The sequence below is a fragment of the Tympanuchus pallidicinctus genome, unplaced genomic scaffold, assembly GCF_026119805.1.
Source record: "Tympanuchus pallidicinctus isolate F22 unplaced genomic scaffold, pur_lepc_1.0 scaffold10, whole genome shotgun sequence".
Taxonomy (NCBI): Eukaryota; Metazoa; Chordata; class Aves; order Galliformes; family Phasianidae; genus Tympanuchus; species Tympanuchus pallidicinctus.
Window position 1 is genome coordinate 10,298,636 of NW_026294619.1, and position 10,291 is coordinate 10,308,926.

At 38.9% G+C, this 10,291-nt stretch overlaps 1 long non-coding RNA gene across 1 annotated transcript; it reads right to left on the reverse strand.

The window, feature by feature from the left end:
* Positions 1 to 216: 216 nt before the first annotated feature.
* Positions 217 to 10,038, reverse strand: LOC128091517 (uncharacterized). Its single transcript, XR_008211441.1, has 2 exons — positions 9,345 to 10,038; positions 217 to 3,639 (listed from the first exon to the last, which is right to left on the reverse strand). It is a non-coding gene; the product is annotated as an uncharacterized LOC128091517 (long non-coding RNA).
* Between the last annotated feature and the right edge of the window lie 253 nt (positions 10,039 to 10,291).

A 10,291-nucleotide genomic window follows, 5' to 3' on the forward strand; every position in this document is an offset into this window, starting at 1 on the left:
CTTGGTAATAAAACAGAGCTGCCTATAAATTCTGTAAACAGAGTATTTCGTTTCTGAGACAAAGTAAAGCTGCTCAGTACCGATACTGTAGTTTATTTTGCAGTTATATTTCAGAAATGTAAAATTTAAAAGAAAAGTAAAATTTAAAAAAAAATGAAAAAATGAAAAAATGAATTATGTCAAAGCTTACCGAATAGAAGTTTACAGAATAAAGAAGTGGTCCAACTGTATTGCATTTTAATTCAAAGACATGAAAGCCCAACATTCACTGATAGTTATGTGCCTTGCACAGCAACGGCTGTCAATACAAACTGCTGGGTGATGCCCGCCCGCCCTCAGCTACTCACACTGATGTTGGTTGAATGTTTCCTTATGTAATGCAAGAAAAATATTTTGTACAATACTCTCTATAAGATCTACACAGAAGGAAAATTACTGGGCAGAATTAAATGGATGAGTCTGTAGTTTACATTTGAGGAAGAGAAAGCCACTCTATTCTTTCAATACTGTTAGATCTGCAGAGTTGTTTGGAATTATAAAGAACTCCATTTTGATGTGAGGTTTTTTTTCTTAATGTCACCTTACATCAGACTGTTGTTCTAAGGTTGAAAATTATTTATTAGTAGTAATGTAATAATGGTAGCACTTGAACTCTTTGATACAGAATGAATAAAACAACTAAAATGTTATGTTAAATGACATAAGAGTAAGACCATGCTAATTTTTGTGATTTGAGATATTGCTGCAAGTGTTAAATCTTGACTGTACATATCCAGAGTAACTCATGCAAGGATTCTCTTAATGTTTGAAGCAACTATATTAACATTATTCATTTTTAGGTTAACATTTTTGATGTTAAAGAGTGTTTGTTTTTTTTTCCTATAAATAATAATATAGGAAAGCTCTTCAGTGTGAAGTGTTATTTGTAATCCCAGGTTTTATAATTGCAGGTCTTATGGACATCACTTACCACTTATGCTAAGAAAGGGCCATCACATTTCTGCATAGTACCTGATGCTTGCTAAATTACCTTATTGGGGCACTCAGAGGACTTTGTTCTAGCATTGACTTTTTCAGGAAATATGATGCAGACTCTTCAGCGGCTCCAAGAACACAGCTGGAGGCATTTCACTGATTTGTTTGCTATCTGAGTTACTAGACTCTCACGCACATGTTTGCTATGGTGAGCTGAGTTTGCTCTTGGATAAAGACAGATGGAAGCAGATGAAAATTTTGGTAACCCAGGTGTTTTTGTTCTTATGATATTTAATTTCAAAGGCTTTTGACTTTCTTCATCAGTACTTCAGCTTCTGCACAACTGTCCCTCCCCTTTCCTTGGTTTATTGACTGCTACTGTGTGGAACCTGGTGCTTTTCTGAGTTAATGTTTCAGTATTCCAACCTGAACTATACCTTTTACCTAGCTGTGAGATGGAGCAGGGCCCATGCTGGTCAAGTGCGCTGCTGAACGTTTTGTCAACTGGCTCTACATCTAAGCTCCTATGATGATTCCCAAACCTGCAACAGAGGAACTTCAACTTTCAAGTGTGGGACACTATAAACAAGGTCTCACCCAGACAGTGGGATTCCCTGCATTAAGTCCACAGAACAAAAATAGAGAAGATGGGAGGCTGAGCAGAAGGAAGTCTGCTGATGTCATGAAATAGCGTGAGCTAGAAAGAGAACGCAGCATCACTGCTAAGCTGTGCTGTAATTTCCTACAGACTGTATCTGCTCTAAAATCACTGCAGCTATTTCCCCGTGGGAGGTGGGGAGTGAAAATTATTCCAGTAGTTCCAGAATTAGATTCCTCATAGGGAGAAAGGAGTGGGGAGAAACACAAACTGCTGTGGTTATATTGGATGCTGATTTAATTTACATTTGTGGTGATTGGATTGCAGTAATTTCCCTAGGGAGCAGCTCCTGAGATAATAATTTCAATAGAGAAGCTCAGCAATGGTGAGCTGAGAACTTCCTGAAACAGGATGGTCTGCAGGAGAAAATCTCTTTTTAAAGGCATGTGGGTTCAGCCAAATTGAATAGAACTTCAAAGAAAAAGAGAACATAAAGGAGTTGTCTTGCAGGCAAAGCCAGTTCATTTGTGGGAAAAGTCTCCGATTGTGAAATTGTTTGCTATAAAATTATCTTCCAGGGAATTACATACTGTGCTCTTCAAAAAGATCTTTGGGAAAATTTGGAGGAGAGACTAATGAAGAGCCTCATATGTTTACTTTTGAGTGATCCATGTTAAGAATTAAAAAAATCTTTGCAGCCATTAAATGCCTAAAGCACATGTGTGGACAGGGCTTGGCCGGGAATCATACCATGAACAATGGACCACGTCTTGATTCTAGTTTTGATTTCTGTCACTTTTTTTTTTTTTTTTTTTGTGCCAGCATTTTCACCTGTCACCCTACAGAGAGGGGTCTCAATACTTCTCTAAAACCAGAGTGCTTCAGTTCAGTACAGAGTGATCCATCTCAGCAGTTATTAGACACTTCTCTGAATAATAAAGAGGGAAAGGCTGGAAGTAATTAGGGTTCTAATTAATGCTAGTGCAAACAAGGAATGAAGCCAAACAAAACAAGGAAATATTGTATTGTCTGTCTTGGAGCAGGATACATTAGGGAGTGTGCTTCAGACAGATTTTCAGGTATATTTGGGCTGCCTTTTCCAGCTGGACAACAGAGCAGAACTGCAAAATCTGCCTGCTCTAAAGTCCTCGAGTAATAGTGATTCTGGCTCTGTTACAAAATCACTTTCAGTGTCTCGATTAATTAGTCTGCAAGGCTGTCATGCTGACTTAGCCACAATCCATTCGTTAAACTCACTTTTATGCTAAAAATAGTCCCTTCTTGTTAGCCCTGGCTTCTATAGGGTAAGTCTTACTTGATTTGCGGCTCCATGTGAATAGACAGAGATGAGCCAATGTGACAACATAGGACGTCAAGCCAGGCAGTCAGATACAGATGTAGAAGACAAGGCTGAGAAAACCCTGTGCAGCAGGAGAGACAGTCCTCAGATAGGTCTTCATCTCACAAAGGAAGAAATGCTTCCATCATGATTCGTAAGCTCTCTCTCATTTCCTCTTTCTCAAAGTCAGTGACAGAGATGCTTGGTAGATCTGTCCCCACGCAGCACTTCCCTCATCCCACTGAACCAAGTGCCTGTGTTGGCACTGAGGGAGCCAGTGAGCAGCACACTGTGTACAGATAGGTGAAGTGGCAGTCATCTGCTTTGCACACCAGTTTTACACATCACAGATGTGTTTTATGCTCTCCCTACAACTATTCTCTGCACTTGCTCAGTTCATACCTTTTCTTAATGTTTCTACAAATACAGCAGTGCGATAGAGAAAAAACTTGGATTTTTCTTTATCATTTGCAAACCCAAATGGAACAGCCCCCTGAACCCAGTCATCCCTCCTTGAAACTATGATCCCACATTGTTTTCCTCTTTGAGTCTCTAATTTTTCCTCTTCCTTAGTCTCTATCTGGAAAGTTTGATCTTCAGTTTGCTTAGTGGTCTTCAGCTGCTGGTGGCATACAACAAAGATGTGTTGCCAAGGTACTTGATGTTCTCTTGCCTTTTCTTCATATTGCAATGCTGAAGTCTCACAATACTTTAAATGTTTATACACCTGGAAAGAGCACAGAAAAGCAATTTTTCTTCTTAAAATACAGATGTGTAGTTTCATGAACTTCTTTCTTATTTAATTAGGAGATTTAAAAATATTAATTTCTGGTTGGCCAAAACTGAAAGGTACATCAATAAACAGTTTAATCTCAGTGAAGACTGTTTTAAAACTTGTGATGCCCTATTAAAACTGAAAATGAGAAAAACAGAAATCTCTTCTGTTTGTATTCAACCAGATTTTTTTTTTTCAAAGCAATTAATTCATCAAAATGAGTGTGAACCAATGAAATATACCTGTTCTGTGAACCCATGCTTTTTCATTTCATATTCAAAAGCAAAGCAAAATTTTCAAGTAGAAAATTTTCTACAACTCAGTATGACTCCGCAAATGCACAAGAATTTACACACTGGAATTTACTACTGTCAGTGTATAGAATGGTGAGCGCCCAAGCAGGATCATAAGGTTGGCCATTGGCCATAGCTGGCCTTTCTTCAGATCTTTACTTCTTGTAAAACCAAAACAATAGCCCCCCACCCTAGTCATCTTCAAGGAAAATAGATAAATAGACACTGATTCTCCTTTATGAAAACAAGGAAGGATTCATTTAAAAACACTTGAAAAATGCAAGGGGGCCGTTCAACTAGTGAAGATAATTTCAAGGCCTTAAGAGTTTTAAAAATACATTTGAGCCCTCTGGTAACTCAGTTAACACAAGTATAAACACCATCTTCCCTTATTCCTGGGAACACCCAGAAGTGACATCATGAGAAAGCAGCAGCCTTACTCAAACACAGCAGGCTTGTACCAAGCAAGGATGCAGCCACCACTGCTTTGCAGTTGAGAATCTAGGTCATGCTGATTTTTTAGCTCTACTGATTTTGAACACAGAATACGTTTCTATGCCATGAGAGGAGGACTGGGTATTACAGAGTTCTCTTTCAATTTGGCTCAGGATCTGGCCAAAACATAGCATGCTGATCACAACAGTGCAGAGACCACAACTACGTGGAGTTCATAAGAAAAATGATTCCCAATGAAATTCTGAGTGAGTCAGACTTTTAGTGAATGTTGGCATTGTACACCATGTTACTGTTACAAAGGCAAAGTCAGGCTTTACAGGCAATTGGGTAGCTGTCCTGAAGGAACCCTCTGAAAGCATGAAGCTGATATAACTGCATCAGCTTGCCTGGCACAGGGGAGTTTCCAGCATAACCAAGATGGTTAAGACCATAAGACCAGATTTCGCCTCCTGACCAGCATTCTGGAACTTTGGACAGATACAAAGAAGGCCATGAAGAGATGCAGGAGTTGCAACTCAAACAAGCCCAGAGACCTCTCAATTTTTGCTCACCTATGGAGTGATGGTATCACTGGACAAAGGAAGGGCAACTGATGTCATTTACCTGGACTTGTGCAAGTCCTTTGCTGTGGTCCCCCACCACATCCTTATATAATCATATAATCACAAGCTTGGAAGGAAACTTCAAGATCATCTAGTCCAACTGTCCTGCCACTACCTATTGCTATTACAAACCTCTAAATCATATCTCATAGCTCCTCATCCAGACACCTCTTGAACACTGCCAGGGATGGCCACTCCACCACCTCCCTGGGCCGGACATTCCAGTGCCTGACCACTCTCTGAGAGAAAAAGTTTTTCCTTATGTCTAATCTAAACCTCCTCTGGTATAACTTGTGGCCATTTCCTTGAGTCCTGTTTGTTGCTTGAAAGAAGAGGCCAAACCCCTCCTCATCACAACCTCTCTTCAGGAAGTTTTATCCTTCAATTAAAGAGATATGAATCTAAAAGCTGAACTATTCAGTGGTAAGGAACTGTTTGGATGAATGTAGCTAGAGTGTTGTGGACAACAGCTCTATGTCCATGTGGAGGCTGGTCATGAGTAGTGCAGCTCAGGGTTCCACCTCTGGACTGGTGCTCTTCACTAGCTTTATCAGCAAGCTAAATGGTAAGATTAAGTGAACCTTAGCAAGTTTGCTGACACTGAACTGAGTGCTGCAGTTGATAAAACAGAAGGAAGGGATGCCATCCAGAGGGATGTGGACAGGCTTGAAAAGTGGACCCATGCAAACTTAATGAGATTTAAGTAAGTCAAGCACAGTGTGTTGCACTTTTATCGGGGCAATCCCAGATATGCATACAGGCTGACTGTATGTATGAATGTAGAATGTAGACTATTGTATGGGAACTGCTGAGTCACGGCCTGAACCTCTGATTGATCACCTGAGCTGAGCCATGAGTCAGCCAGAGGAGCACAGGTGAAGGCAATTCTCCTGTGCTGCTGGAAAGGGTGGAGCCTGGCTGCACCTCTCCTAGACCTATTTAAGAGCTGGTTAGGGGGAGGAGGGGAAAGGATCTCTTCTAGAGATCACCTCTACTGGTGTTTTGTGGGTGAGCCCGGGATAGGGGTAAGCCTTCTATTTGTTCTCTTTTGTTATCATGGTCTACTTTGCCTAACTCTCTTGTTTATTTTGTGATTATAACAGCCTAATATTCTTTGATTATACAGCTATAGAGTGGATCCAGAGACAATCAGTGGGCTGGAGCATTTCTCCTATGAAGATTAAGGGAGTTTGACTTGTTTTGCTTGGAGAAGATAATGGGGAGACCCCATTACACCCTTCCAGTGCTTGAAGAGAGCTCATGAACATGAGGGAGACCAATTTTTATAAAAATAAGGGATGAATTTCTGCTAAAAGAGAGGAGGTTTAGATTAGATATTAGGTGGAAATTTTTCACGCAGGGTGTGGCAAGGCAGTGGCACAGAGGCACCATGGATGCTCCATCTTTGGAGGCATTCAAAACTAGGTTGGACAGGGTCTTGGGTAGTCTAATTCAGTGTGTAGCAAGCCTGCCCATTGCAGGGGTTGGAACTAGACAGTCTGAGTTTGAGGTCCTTTCTAATGTAAGCCATTTTATGATTGTCATTTCTGTGATGGCCAGGAAAACTGTTGACATTACATGTGAGAAAAAGCAGGAAAAAAGGGAAGGAAGGAGTCAAGAATAAAAGTGATATGATGCACTGGTGTTTATCTGTTTCATTTTAGTGCAGTCATCGCAAGATTCTTTCTACCTGACTCATGCAGGTATGATGGCTTTGAAAGAATGCTGTCAGTTACACCTTGGTGCTCTAAAGAATTTATGTTATGAGAACCACAAAAATGCCTTAGTAATCTCTAATTTTAAGCATGCATTAAATATTTGCTGGTTTTGGCATATGTAGTGTAGACATTACATACGTAACTTAAAGGAGTTTCTTCAAAGCTTTAATCCCAAATCTCTTATGTGCCATGGTGATATGATCAGTCTAGGTTGTTGAATAGCAGTGCTTAGCAGTCTCAAAAACGTGTATGAAGAAGGAAAAAAAAAAAAAAATCACATGCAATCAATCTCTTTGCTATCCTGCTGTCTTTTATGCTCTCACTGTCACTAAAAAATTTTAAGATGGAGGTGTGACCCTTACTAATACATTCCCATACGTGTCTAACACTTCTGCTTAACAGCCCAAGACTTCCTCATGCACAGCCATCCCTGGAAGTGTGGATTTATTCTCTTATGAAATCTTAGAAAAAGGTGTAAACTGAAGTGTAAATAACATTCATCTCACCAAATCGATTGGAATATGATTGCTGCTTTTAAGGTGGATCAGAGCCCAGGAGAAAGTTAAAAATTTCTTAGAAATGCTGAGACTGGATAAAGGAATGTTAAAGTACAAAGGCCCCATGATAGCAGAAACTAATTTGGCTCTTTGCTTTATCTGTTGTGTGGTGGATATTACTTGAAGTAGATTAGACTTGGCTATGTGCAAGAATATTTCATATTATAGATACATATTATATTTCATAATATAGATAGTGTGCTACTTTTATAACCCTGTTACTTTTTATTACTAATCAATTGTCATATATACAAAGGAAAACCATTTGGTGAGAGATGAGCCAGAAACGTAAACACTAAAATGAGAAACCAGCACTGACAGATCAGAGATAATTTCCTGACACGGAGGAGAACGAAGCAATGGTATCTCTTTTGCCAGAGTGCCCTATCAGAGCTTGAATTTATTTTCAGATGGTTTCAGAGCATCTCTCTAGCTGTCAACACATCAGGCCTGTTCCAGAGCCTTTCCATTCACTCTGCCTAGCTTTGATCATACTCTTGAAAAGTTCAGACCACATACGTGCATTTGGGGCTTTTTATGTATAGGGCTGGACCTCTTTTATTTCCATGTTTATTAGTATTCCTAGAACTCCTGCTTATTAGAACTCTTGTGCCATGGAGTAGCTATCTGTGAAACGTATCTTATTACAAGGAAGATTAATGTCAAAACATTTGATTTCAATTGAAGCCCACCCAAAGTTGCTTGAATTTTTGTCATCATTTATGATATAGTATTAAATATCTTCCTGTAATTTGTCATTCTACAATGATGTGCCACTGAGGAAAAATGAACTCAATGTAGAATCTGCTAATTGGCAATTTCCAAAAGGAAATCTGAAACCTCTATGACCCCTTCTGAATTAGCTACTGTACAGACATGCATCCCACATTACAGATATTTTCAAATGAACAGGAAATAGGCCAATATTTATAGAAACTAAACCTTTCCTCACAGTACTGAAGATCTTTTTCTTCTGCTTGAAGATGTTTAACCATTTCTTTTTTGAAAATGGAATTTCTATGTTGTCGAGTACCAGAGACTTAAGTATTTACGTGGAAATTCAGGGAAATTTCAGAAGGCCAAAACCATCTCAAATAGAAGTTACTAGATGATAAGACTTCAAATAGTTGTAAAAGGAGGTGGGTGGGGATAAATCTGTATTGCAAGTCAGGTTATCCTCATAAGCAAGATACATTCCATAATTTTATTGCTGAGCTGTAGGACGTTGTTACTGAAATGTCTGCCCTCCTAACCTTTATCTTACATATATAGACAATTGAACTGCATGCAGATACTATTTTAGCCTTGTAACACTTTTTGATAACTATCCTAACCTTAAGTCATAACCTCACCCTTTTAATGAGACTAATAATTTAAATCATTGTCAGCAAGATACAGTTCTAAATCAATGAATGACTATGATGTGGACAATAGAGTACTTTTCATGAAAATCCAAATCCCTTTCTTCACTACTTAACCAGGATATGTTGGAGCTAGACCCCTAGATAGACTGATATACAGATAAATAGATAAGAAAGGAAGGGAAATGATTAGCATTCTCTTGCTTTGCTATTAAATGTTACAGATTCAAAGATTAGTTGAGGAGTTGGTTTAGAAAGATACCATATCATTAGTATTTAGGTCTTTATGGCAGGTATTTTTTGAAATGTTTACAGAGGAAACATTTTTGGCTGTGGAACAACATGAAGGTACAATAAGAAGTGATAGCAGAATAGCCTGAACAAGTCATAGCAAGCCTCAGTCAAAAACCTCTACATGAACTTTCATCAATATTCAGTAAGAATTCATGAACTGGAGGTAGCAGAAGAGGAAGGAGATCCAGCTGGATTAACAGTGATATGTTCAGATGATAACAGTGCTGCAAGACAGAGCTATAAAAATTCATGGATAAATTTTAATAGTGCTCAGGTGTATAGTCAATGAATATAACAATGTTATAATTATGAAATAAACAAGAGAATTTGACAGAGCAGATTATAATAACAAAAAGAGAATAGGTAAAAAGCTTACCTGTGTCCTGGGCTTGCTGCAAAACTCCAGAGGAGGAATCCCCAGAAGAGATCCCTTGATCTCTTTGATTTAAGAGCTGGTAGCCAGCTCTTAAATGGGTTCTAGGAGAAGTGGAGCCAGGCTCTCGTGGCTGACTCATTGCTCACCGCAGGTGATCAATCAGTGAGGTTCAGGCTGTGATTCAGCAGTTCCCATACATCAGGATACCTAAGTGTATATTATATTGGTAAGAAAAGAAAAATCTGTAACATGGGTAGTTCTTGTGGTCAGTGCTGAAGAAAGATAAATGGAATCAACAGAGATGCAGAAAAAACTTCACAGGAAGAACAAGTGAATTGAGTTCCCTATTGGAGTTCTGCTTTCACAAGAGATCTCTCATAAGATCTCAGTAAGAGAGAGATCTCTTGTGAAAGCAGAATTTAGTTTATGAAACAAGAAAAAAGCTGACTGACGAGATGTGAATATATAAATCTGGGGATGAGGAAAGATTGTCATAGAGAGAGACAGGTAAAAAATAACTATCAAATAGTTGCAAATAAGTTTAGACTGGAAATTGGAAGATTTCCAATCACCAGAACAGAGTTCTGAAACTTCACTTAATCTTAGAAGAGAATAAGCTATTTTCAGATGGAATTTTTGAGACAGGATGAGGAAGCTCTGTTGTTAAAAGGAATTTAAAGCAGTTGCAATCACTGATTGCATGCTGTTTGTTTTATACTGGTACTATCTGAAGGCCTGCATTAATCGCCTACTTTGTCACTCCTCCCCCATTTACAACCTTGGAACTGCATTCCTTCAACACAATGCTGAGCTGGGAGAAACATGATGAAAGGACAGAGCATCCCAGTATTCCTAAAAGCTGTAGAAATTCATATGATGATCATTATTTTGTACCCAGTGCTTTGCTCTCAAAGTACAGTTGACAAACCTGGATTGGAAGAGGATTT